Genomic DNA, 18627 nt, shown 5'->3' on the forward strand with positions numbered 1-18627 from the left:
AAATCAGCTGTACACTTCTTCGACAAAGCAACAGCCTGGATTAGCTCATTCCTGAACAATAGAGCGATGCGTGTCTGTTCTCCATTAGCAGCTGCCTTGCCCTCACCTGTCACCTGTCACCTGCGAGGTGCCACAAGGATATTGTGTCTCCCCACGTTGTACAACATATTCACAAAACCTCTATTTGATAGCTTGGATTATATGGGTGTCACATACACCAATTATGCTGACGCCACCCAGATACTTATCCCTATTTCAGGGGACTCTCTCTCTGTGAATGCCATCTACCAAGTCATCCAAGCCTGGATGGTGCAACATGGACTCTGTCTGTATGACGAAAAGACAGAGCTCCTTATTCTCGGCTCGCCCCAAAAACTAACCAAACTTGACCTTGCGTGCAAATCCTTCACCATCGATGGGAATACCATCATGACTTCCAAGGACACTAAAACACTAGGGATCTACATTGACTCTACTCTATCCTTGGTTAGACAAACTAATGCAGTCTCCTACACAGCTGCATATACCTGCAAGCTTATCATCGCCCCTTAATCTCTCTCCAGCTAACTGTGTCACACTTGCCAGGTCTCTCGTGCTGTCAAAAATTGATTATTGTAACGCCCTCTACTTGGGTACTAACTGGTGTAACTTAAATAAGTTACAAATCATTCAAAGCAATGCCATCAGAGCAGCACTCAACATCCCCAGGAACCAACACATTTCAGACACCAGACGGCACATACGCTGGCTCTCAGTCCCATAACGAATCTGACTTAAAAAACTTGCCCTCACTCACAAATGCCTTTCTAATCAAGCACCCTGATACCTAGCTAATAGATTTGCCCTCCACAACTCTAACAGACCCTGTAGAACGGCTCAGACTAACTGCCTTTCCATACCACACTTCAACCTTCAAAGAACAGGCGGAACTAGCTTCCCAGTAATGGCGGCTAAACTTTGGAATTCGCTCCCCAATGTGCTAAGAGCGGAGCCCTCCTCCAAAGATTCAAACACCTGGCCAAAGCTTGGCTGTTTGCCCAAGACCCTCCCTCCACTGGACAACCTCAGTCCATGCACTAGCCACTTGCCTCACCTCATGTATATAGGTTATGGCTTTTATGTTCATTCTGTAACTGCATTTGTATGTATCTGTAACTTAAATTGTAAATTTTAATGCTCTGTTTGCCTTATCGTGTTGTAACTAAGTGACGCGGCCAGATGCCCACGGGCATGGTGTGCTCTATAAATAAATAAATACTAAACACTAAATACTAAGATGGCGACTGACACTGTAAGCAGTGTGATCGACCAAGAAGAGTTGAATGAGAAGCAATCACATAAGGGGATTTTCCTCATATACTGTCTCTTAGGAAGCCTGTACTCCACTGACCTTTATTCTGTCCTAATGGTTCTGTCCTTGTACACCTACGGTATTTAAATCTAAATTTACAAGCCCATTATGCACATGTGTTATGAAGAAAGTGTATGCACTTTTTGCACGGGGAAGACGCAGTACCACTCGTAAGCACAGCCCCAGTGCGCCTCCGTAATAGCTAATGGCAGTGCCTGGAACTGATGTAGACAGTTATTGCCACCTAGGAATGCCTAGCACTAGACCTTGATAATCCTGATTCAGCAACGCATCACTTTGGGATTGGCCCCGGGTTCACATCTCAGACAGCCACTTATAAAGCTTGCAATGTACATGCATCCCAATGCATATATGACACCAGAAAGTGGATGGACACGTTTATATATACATTTGTTAAATTGTCAGACCTCAACAAACTGGTGTAAATAACTGTGATGCTGGAAATGCATCTGAGGGACAGGGCCTCCGTATCCTTGTCCTTTACTGTTTTTATTGTGCGTTCTGTTGTGTTTTCTGCACAGCAGTTCATGTGGGACTCCTGGCGGTGCAGCTCTCTCCTTTGGTTTGGTGTACAGTCCCATGGGATACACTTAATGTACCCATGGTGAGGGTAAAACCCTGTGCCCCAAGTGTATGTTTTTGGGCACCTGTGTGTGGCCCACAGAGCAGGGTATGGGCTGGTGGCAGCTCTGTGCTGAATTTGACAGGTGCTCTGAGTATCCTCCATTTTGGGATACCCAGGTCCTGCCATTGGAATCAGTTGATTCCTGATAGGAAACAAGATGGCCCCTGTGGCCTCTTGCTTTCTATTGCCTGTTACCTTGTTTTCCCAAAGTCCTGTCAAGCCCTGTCTCTGTCCCTTCCCCCGGACTGGCTGTTGGGTGGAAATTCCATATATGGTGTTGTTGTGAAGTCCAGGCCAGACTGACTGGAGCCTTCCCAGTGACTGTATGTTGTGGGTACTCCCTGTGGGTGGGACCTGGATGAATGGAGTCTGTGACCAATATGCACTTCTTGTTGTGGATGTCTAGTTTATGGTGTTTGACACAATGACTGAGACAGCCCTGCCCGAAACTGGTATGAATGCAGTGTGGAGTGTTGAATGGCTGGGTACTTGTCCCAATACACATAACTTGTTGTGAGTGTCTGGAGAGAAGTGAATGGCCTGAATGCACTATGCACCTGATTGGATACCTGCCTGCATGAATGCCCTTCTGACCGATTGGTTGCCTGAGTGTGACCCAGCAGAATGAATGGGAGATCAACTAGTATATCTGGGGGCCTTTCACTGCTAGAATTTGTGTTCAGAAGCTGAAGTCAAAACTACGAAGAGTAACTGGAGTGAAACTGAAGCTTGACCATGAAGCCCTGCTGGAAGAGAAGAATTGCTGTTGCTCTCCTTCATCAATCTGAAAGCTGCTGTGTCTCCAAGGACTGACCTAGAGAGGACCTGGTAAGGCGCCCTCTTCCCGAGCTATCAGAGACCATCATGCACCAGCTGATCTTTGCCAAAGCTCCCTGGTAGACAGACCTACGACAGGCTGCTGACCGGAGATGGGGACTGCTGTGGAATCCCAAAGAGAAGCGCCCGGACTGTTGTCCGTCACCGTCGATGACCGCCATCGCCGACCGGAGCCAGCATGCTCCCGTTGCCTAAGAACTTTCAATTCACGGACGCGCTCGTCCGCACCACCGCCCGTCTTATCCCGCCGTAGAAGGTCAGGCTGTTGACACGCCGAGGAGCATCCGCCGGTGATTTTCCCACCACCCAAAGACCACAGAGTCGTCGACGACTCCACGCCCTTGCTGGGCCACAGTTCTTCAAACTCTTTGCAGTCCTGAACTATCGACACAGAGGTGACCTGCACCCCTCTTCCTTGCAGGACATTTACGCTTCCCTGTCGACGAGCACCGCTAGGAAAAAAGCTGCCACTTCACCATTGTAGTTCACCCTGTTCTCTGTCATACATTCGATGACCCATGATTCCTGCCTTAAAGGGAGGGCACTCATGAAGGGCCGTTGATTCCCCGACAAGGAACGCTACAACGCCAAGTACTTTGGGGTTGCAGAACTATTGGAAAGTCTCTTGTGAACAATATATGGACTGGGCTTGTGATACATCTTTATTCTACCGTTTGCCCAGGTGGGGGGATCTCCACACAGAACTGTGTCTGGGTAGCAGGGCCAGTATTCTGTCAATTGTTCTAACTACTTTCCTCTTATATATATTGTTTGTTTCCTTTACAAACTGATTTGCCTGACATTTAACCGTACAGTTGATGCACTTTAAAGAGATCTAATAGTAATTGTGGTACCACATAGAACTGTATATTTGCCATTATAGATAACCGAGTACAAAGTGAGTTATCGTGATATTGTACATAACCTTGAATATTAATTATATAAAGACTGTGTTTTAACTAATACAGTGTGCGGACATTCCTTTGTGGGTGCTTAGGGACTACACTGTACTTAAGAACCAGCCCGCATCACCTCCTGAGAAGCTAGGCTTTGATTGCTCGACCACGTAACAATAATAGAGAATCTTGGCTGGGTTTCTCTCTGTCTCTCCTCTGCCATAAAGAGAGCAGACGTACAGACACCCCCCTCCGGTCTTTACACTGGTGGCAGCAGTGGGATGCTCATGGTTTTAAGAATCAGTGTATAACCATGCCACTTACAAAAAATCTGCACTTTGTTAAATTGAGGTTTAGTTGTGTACAAGATAACTGCATTGCAAGCAATGGAATCTATTGCGAATGGTAAATGAACTCGGTGAGCTTAGAGGCTCTCCAGGATGCTTATGAAGCCAGGAAGTTAGACTTTATGGATAAGTCTAGGGCTGAGCTGATAGCTGCCCTGCTGGACTACCAGACTGATGGTGAAACTCTTGAAGGGGGGGATGCAACCAATGAGGGCTCTGCCCCGGTGGTTGTCGATGAATCTGTTTCTGGGAATGCCACCATTCCTGCTGCCTCTGTTCCAAATCCCAGCAATTCCGTGGAACTTGAGTTATTAAGGATGAAATTGGCCTGTGGATACCGCCAGTTGTAAATCAAAGCTGAGCTTAAGAAAGAGGAGCTGGCACAGCAAGTGGAACTCAAGAATAGGGATCTTGAACTCAAAGTCAAGGACACTGAATGTCAGTGAATCCATTTAGAGAAAGCTTGAGTAGAGACTTCAGCTAAATCTGTTGAAAGTGGCAGGTACCCAGCCACCAAGTTTATGAAAGATTTGGTTGGTGTGTTTGTGGAGGGTTCAGATATCCTCCAATGGATTGAAGCGTTTGAAATGGCTTGTGCAATTCATGATGTTGATAAGAGAGATTGGGCTAAGTGTTTGTGAAGCAGAGTGCCTCAGACCGAATATGACTGTATTCTGAAACTGAGTGTGGAAGAAAGGGGTCAGTATGAGTGCATGAAGTCTGCTTTAATTTCCAAGTTTGGCAAGACACCTACCCAATACCTTAAAAAGTTCAGGGATTTTAAGAAACGAGAGAATGTGTCTTGGATTGACTGGGTGAGTGCTGCGCACATGAACATGATGGTGTGGATTGATGGTTACAAAGTGAAAACAGTTGTTGAATTGTCCCACCTTTTGTTTTGTGAGCATTTTTCGGAAGCCTGCTCACCAGATCTGCGTCAGTATGTTGCTGACCAGAACATTTCGTACCCCTTTAAGCTGGCTAGGTTGGCTGACAAGTGGGTCTCCCAACAGGTGTCCCTTAAGGGCTCCAGCAGGAAGGACAAGGACAAAGAAAAGGGGACCTCTCAGAAGGCTGAGGAGTCCCAGAAGCAATCACAGTCGGGTAAACCAAAATCTTCCTCTCTTAAGACCCAAAACCCTAGTGGGGAGAAGTCTGTTGTGGGTGGGAGTAAGAGTAGTGCTCCTCCTGCTGCAAAGCAGGGTCCCAGTGGTTCTAGTACCATACCCCGCACTGCTGGCACTTGTTGGGATTGTGGGGCTCTGGATCACCGAAGGGGTGACCCCAAGTGTAAGAGTAAGGCACTTGGAGTCCAGGCTGTCAGCCTGACCTACCCCTACTCCGTACCTGAGGTGGATGCCACTGTCCGCCCCTCCTCTACAGGGATCTCCTTCGGTGCTCCTGTAGAGATTTCTATAGTGTCCCATAGGGGCCTGTGACCAGTATGCAGAAGTACTGGTGACTATCCCACTGAACACTTGTAGGTTTTTGAGAAATGTCCTCTTAAATGGCCAGACTTCTACTGGTATGAGAGACTCTGGGGAAAGCATGACAGTGGCGGACAGAGGACTATGTAGGTGCTCCTCTGAGAACCACCAGGTTAGCTGGTGGGCCTCCCAAATTATCGCCTGTAGCCTTAATCAACATTACGATTGGAGACAAGACAGCAAAGCTTCGGGTCCTGGTTCCGGACAACGTGCGTGCAAACATATTGTTAGGAAACAATTTGGTTGAGTTGGGGATGATCACAGATGGTCTACACATGGCTGCTGTGGCGGTCACCCTGTGGGATGTATTGACCCACTCTGCTATACTATGCGGCCTCACTCTTCTATTTATTGTGCGAGAAACAGAAAAATGGCGGCAAAACCCTTGTGCGTGCCAAAACCTCCAAACCACATTTTTTCAACACACGAAAACATGGCTGCACAACCTGCCACCCATGGTGCATGTGTGGTGGAACAGAGCACACGCTGCAGAAAAAGTGCCAGTGGGCTCCATGACAAGTAATCATGGAGTAGAGAGAGAGAAGCAGCGTTTTGCAAGTGAAATTCCAAAAATTCCCTGTAATTGACATTTACTTTGCTGCTGAAACTTCAAAATGCCTGTACATAACACTTTCCAACACTCAAAATCTTGCTTGGTGCTAAAATTCAGTTAATCTAATGAAGCACTGTGAATTTACAACATCCTGAAATGTTAAGAGCAAAACATTTTCTCAGGAAAACTGGATTGCCTGTGAATGACAATTCCTGTCAAAAATCTGTGTGCAGCCACACCTGTGAGTGACAGCCCCTGTCAAATGGGCTCTCCTGATTAAACTTTTTAGTTGTCTAAAACTAAAGACCTGCCGGATCAGCAAATATAAAAGGACTTTTGCTGACCAGAACACAGATCTCAGTTGTTTTGATCCCACAGGTTTAAACCTAAGAATGTAATTTATATGTGTCATCTGATGCAACAAGTTTGTTTTATGCTGGATTTCAAGTCAATAAATTAAAAATTAACTTAGGCTGGCTGGGCCTGCAAGAGGTTGAAAAACTGGTTTCCACCCAAGGGGAGGGCATTGATCTCAGCAGATGATCACTGACACATGATAATTGTGGGGTAGGCCAGACTTTTGTCAGCTACCAAGGACTGAACAAAGGCAGATTCTCCAGGCCAGTAAATGGATGTGTGAAGAGGTCCTAAACTAGGCTTGCAGAAGGAAATCCCAAAGGTGGGGGATGTTCCTTGCCTCCAGAGACATCCAAAAGGCTGACCATTTGCTGCTAAGAATATGTAATGAACATTTTTTAGAGACGTATAAACTCACTATCAGAAGTGGTGAAAAATAAAAAAGGGCAGATTTGTTCATCTAATTTTTGGCCCTATATTTCAAAATGTGGTGGAACTGATACCTAACATCCTTAGCTACATCCACAACCCAAAACCGCATTGCCAAACAGTGTAGTTGACCCGTTTTTATCAAAAATCGCATAGTAAAAGTTTGCTGCAAATTTACATTTTGTAAATGTTTTACATGTGTGCATTGCTTTAAATTATTTCCCACTTTGCCTTTGAAATTCCAATTGTTTTCTTTTGATTAAAACATTGCTTTTGATTGCTTGCATCTGTTCAAAGCGGCTCCCATAGAAATGTATAATAATTTAAGCATTCTTGACCACATTTAGTGTTTTTGGTCTGCCAGTTTCAAAACCATTCTGACAGTTGAAAAGTCAAATCCGTTTTTCTCTTGTGCTTAAGGGGGGAAGGTGGGGGTGATATTCTGTTTGGTCTGTATTATTCCTGAGTACCTGCTCTCTCCTCAAATCTATTTAAATTGCCTATTGGTGGGTCGGTGGGGTATCGAAGGGAGAATCTCTAACCACAGTGCTATCTGTTCCAAACCAATCCAAATGTATTCTTTTCTTTGCTGCATTCTTTTTGTGTTCATTACCTAATTCCCAGTGCATTAAAGATATTAGTCATTGTCCTTGTCACCCTTTGGTGATTGTTGTTACCTATTAAAAATATATTGTGTTTTAAATTCTAAATCCATAAATAAATATTTACTGTTACAAACTAGCCTGATTCCTGGTTCAGTGTGACCGGGGGGTATTTTGAGAAGGGTGTGATATGAGTGGTATATCATTCAGAATATTGAACTTATAGAAAAAAAAAATAAGGGTTTCCTTTGCGCACTACATGCTGGGCGAGTCTTGGGTGTGTGCCTGATTGAAACCCCATACAGCTTGAGGGCTCGTGTCCGGGATACTGAATTTGACCTACTACTCGTGACAGTCTAACAAAGCATACTAGCCGCAGGGTACATACACCTTGTTGGGTTGGCGTACTGTGCTACACTGTACAAGCACCCCTCAAAAGAAATACTCAAAGGAATTGGGCCTGTTTGCAAAACTAAATTAACCCTGAGATAATCTAGAAGGAAATTGACATTTCTGAGATGGCGAACCCAGTGGAAATTAATATTGCTAGGGAATACTCCCTGCACAAACTATTTGTCAGGGGTGAGTGGCCAGAACAGGATGAACAGGTATGGCTGCAGGAAATAAAACAACAAGTCACTGCAATTGCAAGAGGAATTTGATGAGGAGCGCTTGAAATCTAGTGCAATTAAAAAACAGAGGGATGACATGGCTGCACAGAAGGGCACTCTAACTCAGGAGAGGGACGCCTTAGGCCAGGAAGTCAGCCAATTAAAAACTAAGTTAGAGGAAAGAAAGCTGGCCCTTCAGGAGTTTAGTGAAATTAAAACTGATCATGGACTGCTGTTAGAGCACACCAAATGGGTGGAGGATGCTCTGGCAAAGAACACTCAGACCAATAAGGACCAAACTCAGGAGGTGAGTCTCCTGCAGCAAAAATTGGCCCAATATTTCCAATCCAGTCAGAGAGACAATGAGGCTTTCTGTGAAAAGAATGACAGGCTCCACAAACAGATAGCCATGCAGGAGCAAATCATTGAGACCAGTAAGGCCTTAATAGAGGAGCAAAAGGGTCAGATTTTGGCATGTCATCAGGGAATAGGGGCTGAAAGAGATGAGATAAGAAGGGACAGAGAAACCCCTGAGCAGAACCTCAGGACCCCTCTCATCAGGGACTTTAATCCCTTCAGTTCCGTGGACTCTGCCACCCTCATGTCCACTGGCTCATATGAACCAAGTGCCACAGGGATGGTAGACTTCAGCACAATGGGAAATATGGGACAGATCAGTGCCTCCCAGAAATGAATAGGCGGGCATTGCTGTACAGATTCCCAAATATGAGGGTAAGCCTTGCTGATCAGGAAGACTCCAGTGAGGGGAGAATCAGAGAATTGAATCCTCAAAAATATCACCTACCAAGGGATCAGTCTGTCAAATTTGGTTGGGAACTCCATGAAATTAGACCCACCAAGAGTATCTTAAAAACCTCTTCCCAACTAGGGCAGTGTGGGGGGGGTGTACTTAGCCAATCCTGGGAGCAAGGGAGAGTCAGAAGACTCTTCTGAGCACCACAGGTCTCAAGAGACTAGGACCCCACATTCTGCAAGCCATTCCCAAGCCCACAGAATTAGGGAGAGCCTAGAGGATCAGATAGCCACCTCATGTAGCAGTGCCTCTGAGTCAGAGGATGAGTGGACAAGGGTGACTAAGACGAAAAAGGCCAACAAAATTAAGAGGGCCCTACTGAAAAATCCCCTGAAACAAATCTAGGCCACTAGGAGCGTCATAACTTCCTATCATAAAAATGCCAAATATTCAGTTTGGGAGCACCTCGAGTTGTATGAGCAAATGATGGATACTTTCCACCTCACGGATAGCCAAAGTTGCATTCAGTATGTCAAGTGGACATTTTCCCCTGAATACTCCAGCTTCTTTGCGGGGCTGGAGGATCAGAACCACTAAAGATGGTCCACCTACAGGGCGGCCATCTTAAAGGATTTCTCCATACATACAAACCCTCAAGAGGCCCGCAAGGCGGACTACAATCTGCAATGTGGGGAAGACCAGGCCCCACAAGAATTTGTACAAGAGTTAAAACGTGCCTTTGTGCAGACCACCAGGAGGGTACGCACAGCCAGTAGGGAGATCATTAATACTTTCTTTCATGCCCTCCCTAAATACATCATGACCCAGCTGGTGAGGGACTTTCAGGGTCATTGATCAGGCAACTCACATTTATGAAGTGCAGAAACCGGTAGAAAATAAAAGTACTTAAAACCCCAAACCAACCAATACCCCTGCTGCTGCGAAGGTTACCCCCATTTTAGATCTGGAGATGGGGGGCCTAAAAATATTCCTGTGCAAAATCCTCCTAATCAAAGACCCAGAATGCCATTGGGCCAATCCCAAACAGGTAGTCAGGGAGATAACCCCACAAATGGGACCCCTAACTGCCCTGACTATATCAGCCCCCGTTACAAGGGCAGCAGACCCATCCTGGGCTATGTGTAGACTCCCCCAGCCCAAGGGGGGGGGATCCAACCAGGCAGCTGCCAACCCAGGAAACTTCCCTCCTACCCGCCAAACATCAAACCCCAAAACAACCCTTCTTTTTTTCCCCACTTTCCTGAGCCCAGACAGCCCAATCCAAGAGAGGGAATGCCAAGGGTGGAGGGGTACCAGAATTATCCAAAACAAGGGTATTATGGGAGAAGGGACAGCTATCCTTCCCGTGTTCAACATAGGATGGACCAGAGACCCCCGTACCAGCCAGAGCGGGTGTCCAACTGGAGCACCAGGTCCAGAACTTGTCACAGGATCTGGGTCCCATGTTGAGGGCTCAACAGAACCCTCAGATGAACATGGCAGCCCAGAACCCCTCAAATAAAGGGCCTGGTACTCCAGAGCAATGACGGGGAGAGAACCCTGACAACCCACCTGTTCCCACGGAGGAGGCACAGGGGGGAGAGGGGTGTAAAGCCTTAGTGGAAGCTTCCTTCCCCACTTGTGAAAAGCCCCTGGAAACCCAGGAACCGGAACCTAAATCTCTTGCCCCCGATAGTCTGAAACCTAAGGAACAGAGGGCAGATAGGAGAAATAAAGGGCCTAAACAGACACATTTTATGGAGGAGGTTAGAGTCTTCCAATTTGAAGGAGAGGTGTCCTCAGAGGATTCTGGAAAAGGATCTTCTCCTTCAGGGATGGGGGAACTCATCCCAAAGAAAAGTGGGTCCCAAGAGATCCTAATCCAGACTGGGCAGATGTGGGGACTGAGTTAAAACCGCCCAACATTGAACCCCAGAATGACAAACAAGAAAATCACCTTGCCCTAACCAATTCTGCCTCCAAAAAGGGTGGTCAGCCTAGAATCAGAACCAGGGGAGCCCAAAACTCCCACCATATCCAACTGCCACCTTTTTCTTACAGGGTCCCAGGCTCCCAAACCAAACCCTGCCCAAATTACCTCTCTGTCAGAATCAAGAGTGAAGCAATTAAGCCACCAAGTGGCCCAAAATGTGCATTATCTTTGCCCCCTTGAGGAGAAGGAGGGAAGATTTTATGCCCCGGTCCAAATACAGGGGCAATGTACATTTTTGGCACTGGTGGACACTGGATCCCAAGCCACAGTTCTGTCAAAAAGGGACTTTGATCAGCTGAATACGGGAAGGGGGGAGATATACCAAATCCCTCTCACCCCTCTTCGTGGACAACTTCAGAACTTCGATGGGAATGAAATTCCAGTCGAGGGGACTGCGGATTTAGAAATTCAATTTGGGCGACACAAGGTGAAACATAGTTGTGACTCCAGAGGGCATACCATGTTTACTAGGGAATAACATCCTGTGTAGATTGTCTCTCCTCGTAGATTGTGTAAACAAGGTCCTCTGGACCCAGACTAACCGACCTATAAAATTAAAACATAGTGTCAACCATGTTAGTTTAAATAGCACATGCTACATGGTTGAACAAAAACCTGACAAAATTGAATTCCATTTTCAAAACCACCAAACCCCTGACGTGACAGTAATTGCAGTAGGACAACAAACTGGTGATGGGACGTCCTCTCTATTTCTGAAAATCAGCATTCCTTCCAGTCTCAAGTGGCATTCCACACTGGAGGGAATACTCTGAAATTCTATACCAATTCACAATCAGAAAATCCCACTCCTATAGTCCAAAATGATGAGGAATCAGCTCAAAACTTGGCCGATCTTCAGAAAATTGGAGAACAGTTGTTCATCCCCATTCAGTTAAATGGGGGGAAGCACTCTGTTCTCAGCCGAGTGTGCATGAACAACGGTAAGAGCTTCATCAGCAAGGCCATGTTCCAAAAACTCCCAAAAGATCCAGCCATTCCCACATTTAAATTGATAGACACATGGGAAATGGACCTGGAAACACCCAAATCAAAACATCTCCTGCCTAGCAGGTGTATGCTCAAAATTTCCATAGGCAACAAGAGCATAGTCCATAATTGTTGGGTCGTGCGAGACGTCCCTGCTGCATTTTATTTTGGCAGTGATATTCTCAATCACTTTGCCATTAGTTTGGACCTAATACATTTCAAAGCCTGGTCCCGATTAGCGGGTAATCCGATAGGCTTTGATGACCGAGAGAAAGCATTTCGGTCAGCTCAATTGCTGCCATATGCAGTTGAAATTCAAAATGGACCCGACAATTCACACTTAAAGTAAAAATTAAAAGACGACAGAAACTGCAAAATCCTGACGCATACATTCACCTCAATGCCCAATTCCAACAGAAAGGGTTGGGGTTAAACCCAACACCACAAGTCATTACAGAACACGACACCTTTGCAATAGTGGTGGATAACAGCGACCTTAAGTGTATCACTCTGGGCGCAGGCACCATTATTGGAATGGCGGTTGATGACCGACATTTTTCCATAGATTTAGGTAATGAACTGGTAGGACCAATCCCCAATGACTGTTTTGACAGTGATAGCGACAATGACACAACACCAGACAGGATCTTAACCCGGCATGGGGGGAATTTCCTGGTGTGCTCTTCCTGCCCTTATGGTAAGGAAGAAGTGACCTGTGACTTCAGGAGGTATGAGGTGATCTTTCAAGTCCACCAGTCCACCAAGCCCATCTTAAGCCATCAGTCCAAGTCAGTATTTTAACCAGGGACTTCTCCACCCAGCTAGAGGAGGCCGCTGAGATAGCCAAACCAGAAGTCTTTCCGGGCTTCAGGCAAATGGTTGAAGAGAGAGTCAACCTAGCTGATGCCTGTGAGACTCTGGAGCAAAAGCAAAAGTTGAAACAAGTTTTCTTTGATTTTCAAGATCTCTTTGCGGTTGACTCATATGACTGTGGTTGCACTGAAATCCATACAACAATTCCTAAGGACCCTGGCATGACTCCAGTGTTTGTCGAGCAATATCGCTTGCCACTCGCATCAATGGAGTCCCTTACAAAAATAATTAAGAACCTTGAGTCCCGTGGGATAATTTGTCCAGTCCACGGTACCTTCAATAATCCGGTGCTGGGGATTTTAAAATCAAACGGCCAGTGGAGACTCTGTGTTGACCGAAGGGGGCTCAAGAAATGGGTTGACACTTCCCGCTAGCCTCTTCCGTACATTGACCAAGGGCTGGCCCAGATACAGGGGTCTAAGTTATACACTGCCATTGACCTAACCAATGGGTACGGGACTCTACCTGCCAGTAGGGAAGACCAATACAAGCTGGCCTTTATCTTTGGGGGACAGCAGTACACTTGGACCCGGACTCCCTTTGGATACATCAACTCTGGCAATTAATTTAATATCTTTTTGCATAAGGCCATGCCCGACTTTAGTGAAAGGGGTAACCTGGCCTATGTAGACAATGTTTTAATCAAAAGCTCAACTGTGGAGGAACACATTGCGGAGATCCGTTATGTTTTGACACAGTTGAGGACTGCCGGAGCAAAACTCTCTTTCCAAAAGGCACAGTGGTGCAGGACCTGTGTCAATTTCTTGGGGCATGAGATAACTCCTGAGGGTCTCTGTCCCCAGGAAAAGAAAGTAGAAGCACTCCAGAAACTAAAAGACCCCACAACTCTGCATGAGCTAAGGAGCCTCTTTGGACTGACTAATTACAGTAGAAAGTTCATTGAGGATTATGCAGAAATCACAAGACCCCTGATCCATCTGTTGAAAGGGCAGTCAAGTGGGAGTGGGGTCCAGAACAAGCCGAGGCAGCAAGACAACTCAAAAGAAGCCTCTCACAATCGCCTTGCCTAGCTTACCCAGTCAAAAACAAGGAGTTCTTCTTGGAGAAATGTTTCTCAAATACATGCTTGACTGCAGTATTATTTCAAAAGCATGACAAGGTCAATAAAGTAATCTCCTATGCGAGTAAGACATTATCCTCTGTGATGGAAAAATTCAACGACTGTGAGAAGGCACTCCTGGCAACGGTGTGGGCATTGAAAAATTACCGCCCGTTTATCCAGGGGGAACACATCATAGTGGAGACTCTACACCAGCCTCTGCAATATCTTCAAAGTGACTGAATTCAGGCCGGAAATGTGAGTAATTACCGAATTACTTCCTGAATTCTGTCAATGCAAGGCTTTCCTGTGGAGGTCAGATATGTCCAAAACAAAAAGAGTCCCCTCGCGCAAGGTCTGGCTGACTTGCATGATTGTACCAGAGACAACTGTCTCGAGGACGAGAGTCTCAAAATCAAGGACAACATGGAGGCATACCTTAATTCCCCACACAAAGTCCATGAAGAAGACAAGTGTGAGGGAATACCCACTGTCTATGTGGATGAGTGCTCCTACCATGATGACAACAACGGGGAAAAGGAGCTTATGGCCGGCGTGGGGAATGCATGGGTGAATCATGCCCCAGAACCCTCCGGTGGGTACAAAACCGGTCCCCGTAGTAGTCAAGCGGCAGTGCTGATGGCTGTGCATCAAGCCATCCTCCCTGCTGTCCAACACCAACTCCACGAACTGGTCATAATCACTGATTCCGATTATGTACCTGGTTAACTGGAAAACCAGAGGCATGCTATGTGCCAACAATAAACCACTAAAACATGGAAAATGAATACAGAATATTGATTATTTGGTCACCTCGAATGGGATGACATCTACTGGAAAAAGATCAAGGGTCATTCTAAAGTAGATATGATATGATATGATTGGTTATTTATAACACGCTTAATACCCAGAGGTTTCTAAGCGCAGACCCGGGGATCGAACCTCTGTTGCTCCGTGCCGTCTTGCTTCCAAGGCAAGCAAGTTGCCCCTCCAGCTATCCTCCCGAAAGTAGAGGGACCAGACAAAACTGGAAATGACCTAGCTGATCAGCTGGCCAAAACCAGAGCCATCCAAGGGGATCTACTTGAGATTGAGTCCCTGTTGGGGGAAATCCAGGTCACTGCTATCACTAGGTCGCAGAAAAATGCTAACAATGAACTCTCAACTGCCCAATGGAGTAAGGAGACCCCAGATACTGATTTGATTATGGCTCAAAAAGGGGATCCAATAATTGGTAAGTTTTATCAACACATTGAGGACCCTGAGAACGTATCCCTGATGGATACAGATTACATTGAGAAAGAGGACCTGAGAGTGTTGATGAAATGTCCAAACATGTTCCGAATCCAAGACGGTTTGTTGGTGAGGAGATCCATATCGGGCCATGACCAGTGGGTGGTCCCTACCTCATTCTGAAGCCTGATGCTAAGTCACGCCCATGATGCGGCCACAGCCGGTCATCGGGGGTTTCATATGACATTAGAAATCTTGCGAGAGGTGGCATACTGGCCACACATGGGGCAGGACCTCGACCAATACTTGAAGGGGTGTCTTGTGTGTGCACAATATCAGCCAATATCACTCACACACCATGCTCCCCTCCAAAAGAGGGGGATGACACTACCTTGGTCAGATTTGCAAGTTAATTTTATCGAGCCAGTGATTCGCTCCTCTATGGGGAACAAGTACATGTTGACCGTAACATGCTTGTTTACTAAATGGGTGGAATGTCTCCCGGCCGCAAATTGCAAGGCAGAAACCGCAGCTGCTCTGATGATCAATCACATCTTCTCGCGTTTTGGACTACCTTAAAGGATTGAGTCAGACCGAGGTAGCCACTTTACTAGCAAAGTGATGACAAAGATGTGGGAGATACTTGTGGTAAAAAGGAAACTACACATTGCCTACCAGCCGTCCTCTAGTGGTGGAGTTGAGAGGTACAATAAAACTATTGTGAGCATATTAAAAAAGTTTGTGGCAGATTCTGGGCCAAGTTGGGTCATTCAATTACCCCTTGTCCTGATGGCCATCAGATCTACCCCTTCATCTGCAACAAAACTGTCTCCATTTGAGCTGATGACTGGACGAAGGATGGTGCTACCCCAGAATGTAATCTACAGAACCCAAGAGCAGACCTTGATAAATGCCTCCACAACTCATGAGTATGTTGAGAATCTGAGAAAACACCTTCAACATGCTTTTTCGTATGCTCAGCGGAATCGAGAAAGATGTGCAGACAGTATGAAGACCCACTATGACCTTAAGACAACTAAAAAGGAATATCAAGTAGGAGACCTGGTCTACTTGTACAATTTCCAAAGGAACCAAGCCAAAGAGCGCAAATTCCTCCCAAGTTGGCGAGGCCCCATTTAAAATTGTGGACAGAATCCACCAGTCGCCTACAGAATCCGCATCCCCAAGGGCATTTTGACAGAGGGGGAAAACAAGTGGGTCCACATAAACCAGCTAAAGAGTTGCCACCCCAGGCTTACTTTGTGGCAGATACAAGAGCTCTCTGGAAACCCAGAGGGGGAAAATCCGCACAGCTAGAAAAAGTATTAAATATTCATTGAATACACCTGAGAAAATGGGCAAATCACCACTGAATAATAGATGGGGAATATTGCCAATTGTTAGGGAATGCAAGTGTCTTTCCCTCTGCTACGATCCACCGAAAATGTGTGGGCCCAGTAGTGGGAACATTTTCATAACCGTGTTATGTTCTGTTTTCTAATATTGGCACTAAATCCCAAGAATCACCACTCGGGGACCGGGAAGAAAAATCCAAGGAATCCGGAGTATCATCCCATCCCAACCCGAACAGGCAAGGAGAGCGTGCCACCTCAATCGCTGACGATAGAAGCAACTGAATTTCTCCACATGGACAGAAAAGAACATCCAACTAACTCGACTCCCCGTCGACTAGAAGTCAAAGCAAAGTCGGAAGGGGGAGTTTGTGGGATGTATTGACCCACTCTGCTATACTATGCGGTCTCACTCTGCTATCTATGGTGCGAGAAACAGAAAAATGACGGCAAAACCTTTGTGTGCACCAAAACCCCAGAAACAGTGTTTTTTCAACACACAAAAAGATGGCTGCACAACCTGCCACCCATGGTGCATGTGTGGTGGAACAGAGCACATGCTGCAGAAAAAGTGCCAGTGTGCTCCATGACAAGTGAACATGGAGTACAGAGGGAGAAGCAGCACTTCGGCAGTGAAATTCCAAAATGTGCCTGTAAATGACATTTACTTTGCTGCTCAAACTTCAAAATGCCTGTACATAACACTTTCCAACACTCAAAATCTTGCTTGGCGCTAAAATTCAGTTAATTTAATGAAGCACTGTGAATTTACAAAGTCCTGAAATGTTAAGAACAACATATTTTCTCAGCAAAACTGGATTGCCTGTGAATGACAATTCCTGTCAAAAATCTGTGTGCAGCCACACTGGGCTACCTGTGAGTGACAGCTCCTGTCAAATGGGCTCTCCTGATTAAAGTGTAAATTTGTCTAAAACTAAAGATCTGCCGGATTAGCAAATATAAAAGGACTGTTGCTGAAAGGAACAAGGATTTCAATTGTTTTATCTCACAGGTTTAAACCTAAGAATGTAATTTAGCTATGTCATCTGATGCAACAAGTTTGTTTTTTGCTGGATTTGAAGTCATGAAATTAAAAAATAACTTAGGCTGGCTGGGCCTGCAAGAGGTTGAAAAACAGGTTTCCACCCAAGGGCAGGGCATTGATCTCAGCAGATGCTCACTGCACATGATCATTGTGGGGTAGGCCAGACTTTTGACTGCTACCAAGGACTGAACAATGGCAGATTCTCCAGGCCAGGAAATGGACGTGTGAAGAGGTTGTAAACTAGGCTTGCAGAAGGAAATCCCAAAGGCGGGGGATGCTCCTTGCCTCCAGAGACAGACAAAAGGCTGACCATTTGCTGCTAAAAATATGTAATCAACATTTTTATAGACTTATAAACTCTCTATCAGAAGTGGTGAAAAATATAAAAAAGGGCAGATTTGTTAATCTGATTTTGGCGGAACCAGTCCAAACACTCGAGGTGGGATTTTTTTTAAAGATAGAAACGTAACTGATACCTAACATCCTTAGCTACATCCACAACCCAAAACCGCATTGCCAAACAGTGTAGTTGACCCGTTTTTATCAAAAATCGCATAGTAAAAGTTTGCTGCAAATTTACATTTTGTAAATGTTTTACATGTGTGCATTGCTTTAAATTATTTCCCACTTTGCCTTTGAAATTCCAATTGTTTTCTTTTGATTAAAACATTGCTTTTGATTGCTTGCATCTGTTCAAAGTGTCTCGCGTGGAAATGTATAATAATTTAAGCATTCTTGACCACATTTAGTGTTTTTGTTCAGCCAGTTTCAAAACCATTCTGACAGTTGAAAAGTCAAATCCGTTTTTCTCTTGTGTTTAAAGGGGGAAGGTGGGGGTGATATTCTGTTTGGTCTGTATTATTCCTGGGTACCTGCTCTCTCCTCACATCTATTTAAATTGCCTATTGATGGGTCGAGGGGTGTCACAGGGGGAACCTCTAACCACAGTGCTATCTGTTGCAAACCAATCCAAAAGTATTCTTTTCTTTGCTGCCTTCTTTTTGTGTTCATTAACTAATTCCAAGTGCATTAAAGATATTATTCATTGTCCTTGTCACCCCTTGGTGATTGTTGCTACCTATTAAAAATATATTGGGCCTCATTACACGGTAGGCGGTAAGGGTTTACCGGTACCGGTAAGGGCACCGGTACTGGTAAACCCTTACCGCCTTACTACGAGGTCCCTTTGCAGGACCCGACCTTAACGGCTGGTT

Source organism: Ambystoma mexicanum, chromosome 4p (genome assembly GCF_040938575.1).
Source record: "Ambystoma mexicanum isolate Mex_15411 chromosome 4p, UKY_AmexF1_1, whole genome shotgun sequence".
In the NCBI taxonomy this organism is placed as follows: domain Eukaryota; kingdom Metazoa; phylum Chordata; class Amphibia; order Caudata; family Ambystomatidae; genus Ambystoma; species Ambystoma mexicanum.